Here is a 2,797-nt window from a genome sequence, read left to right as displayed (position 1 = left end):
TTATCTCTTGACTTGAGGAGGCATTCTTATAAATCGCCATTCTTTCTCAATTTGTTTTAAACAAATTGTTGTGACGTCGGGTTTACATCCTCTTCGTGTTGATGTTTGATTATGATCACGTTGTCCTTAAGTTATTTGTGCAATTTGTTTTAGGTTTTGCCCCTTGCCAGCTTGATTTAGTACAAGTGGCTTAATGAGGTCGGACCATGATTTGCATTTATAACTTCTTACACCACTTTGGATCTTGTCACTTCAAGTCAGAAAAAGTGTGCATTAGGGAGTAAGGTGCGCTTTTCTAGCTGTAGTATCCCTTTTGTTGTAGACATGGCACAATCTAGGTAGATTGTTTTCGAGTAAGTCGAGTATGTTGTAGTAGTTCTTTTTCAAGTCTTAAGTGACTTTGTTGGATCTTTTCATTTTGGTGTTGGCTTTTCTTCGTCCGATTTTGGTCCGATGTCATTTTGGATCAAGACGAGGTTGTCAGTTGAGAAATTTCTTCGTATGACCTTCTCATGGCCATTTATGCTTGGGATCTGGTTCTCGAAGTTGTACCTCAAGAAAGAAGTCGGACTTTTCTTTGTAAGCTCTAAGCCTGTCTGACCTTGTTGTAAAGTCTGACCTTTAAAAAAGGTCGGACTTTTCTTTGTGAGCTCTAAAAGAGGTCGGATTTTCCTTTATAAATTCAGAGATTTTGACCTCATTGTAGTCTGACCTCTAAAGGAGGTCGGATTTTCTTCGTAAGCTCTTAAAGGAAGTTGGATTTTTATTTGTAGACTTGAATCCCCAGAAGAGGTCAGATTTTCTTCATAAGCTTGGATCCTTAGAAGAGGTCGGATTTTTCTTTTTAAGCTTGGAAAGAGGTCGGACTTTCTTTCTAAGCTTGGAGGTTTTCGACCTCATTGTAGACTCTGATCTTTAAAAGAAGTCGGAATTTCTTTCTAGTAATCTTCGAGATTTTCGACCTCATTGTAGAGTTGATCATGAAAGAGGTCAGATTTTTTCACAAACTCCAAAAAGAGGTCGGATTTTTCCCTTGTCGGCTCTGAAGAGGTCGGATTCTTCTGAGCAAATGAGGTTTTAGACCTCATTTGTAGAGTCTAACCTTTAAAGAGGTCGGACTTTTACTTCATGAGCTCTCTAAAAGAGGTCGGATTTTCTTTGTGAGCTCCAAGCTTATCCGACCTTGTTGTAAAGTCTGACCTTTAAAAGAGGTCGGACTTTTCTTCGTGAGCTCTCTAAAAGAGGTCGGATTTTCTTTTTGAGCTCCCGGCTCATCCGACCTTGTTGTAAAGTCTGACCTTTAAAAGAGGTCGGACTTTTCTTCATGAGCTCTCTAAAAGAGGCCGGATTTTCTTTATGAGCTCCCAACTTATCCGACGTTGTTGTAAAGTCTGACCTTTGAAAGAGGTCGGACTTTTCTTCATGAGCTCTCTAAAAGAGGTCGGATTTTCTTTTTGAGCTCCCGGCTCATCCGACCTTGTTGTAAAGTCAGACCTTTAAAAGAGGTCGGACTTTTCTTCATGAGCTCTCTAAAAGAGGTCGGATTTTCTTTGTGAGCTCCCAACTCATCCGACCTTGTTGTAAAGTCTGACCTTTGAAAGAGGTCGGACTTTTCTTCATGAGCTCTCTAAAAGAGGTCAGATTTTCTTTTTGAGCTCCCAGCTCATCCGACCTTGTTGTAAAGTCTGACCTTTAAAAGAGGTCGGACTTTTCTTCATGAGCTCTTTAAAAGAGGTCAGATTTTCTTTGTGAGCTCCCCACTCATCCGACCTTGTTGTAAAGTCTGACCTTTGAAAGAGGTCGGAGTTTTCTTCATGAGCTCTCTAAAAGAGGTCGGATTTTCTTTTTGAGCTCCCGGCTCATCCGACCTTGTTGTAAAGTCTGACCTTTAAACGAGGTCGGACTTTTCTCCATGAGCTCTCTAAAAGATGTCGGATTTTCTTTGTGAGCTCCCAGCTCATCCGATCTTTGAAGAAAAGTCTGACCATCATCCCCTCCAATGAAGACTGGGCCTTTGTCACCCTGACTTTCTTTTTTCTTTGGATCAGATTCCAATTTTCTTTCTGGAAGACATCCATCTTTATTGGTGTGCAAACAACATCAAATTCTACCACAGGAATATTTCTTTCCATATTCATTGGCAGTGATGTAATTTGTGAGCAACCAACGAAAGATGTACTATGAGAATTTTTTGTGTTATTCACTGCTCTGTTGTAATTGACATGTGAATCCACTGAAGAAAAACTGGATTCATCACTCCATTGTCGGATTGGGTTGCATTCAAATTGGCTGATGTTGTGTATTTGGAACATGCAACTGCTCCATTCCATGAGTGGGTATCATGGATTTTTCCAAGATTGTAAGTTGGCACAGATGTCATTGTCCATCCTATTTCACGAAGAGGTTGGGATTAGTCACGTTCCCTTTTCCTCTTTTTTTTCACGTAACTTCTTTTGCCAATTGAATTTTCTGAATTGAAAATTCTTTTATTCAATTGGCTTTCGAGTTCATTTTTTTTTTCACGTAACTTCTTTTGCCAATTGAATTTTCTGAATTGAAAATTCTTTTATTCAATTGGCTTTCAATTTCGTCTTTTTTTTTCACGTAACTTCTTTTGCCAATTGAATTTTCTGAATTGAAAATTCTTTTATTCAATTGGCTTTCGAGTTCGTCTTGGTTTGCTTTCTACAATGGCCTTGGGACGGTGCTTTCTTCTCTTTTGTTTAATCCAATTTAACTGTAGAAGTAGAATCATCATCCCTATTTGATATCCTCTGCCCATTGGGAGAAGTTTTTA

Source organism: Arachis hypogaea, chromosome 11 (genome assembly GCF_003086295.3).
Source record: "Arachis hypogaea cultivar Tifrunner chromosome 11, arahy.Tifrunner.gnm2.J5K5, whole genome shotgun sequence".
Classification (NCBI taxonomy): Eukaryota; Viridiplantae; Streptophyta; class Magnoliopsida; order Fabales; family Fabaceae; genus Arachis; species Arachis hypogaea.
Note: the sequence above shows the minus strand (reverse complement) of the source record.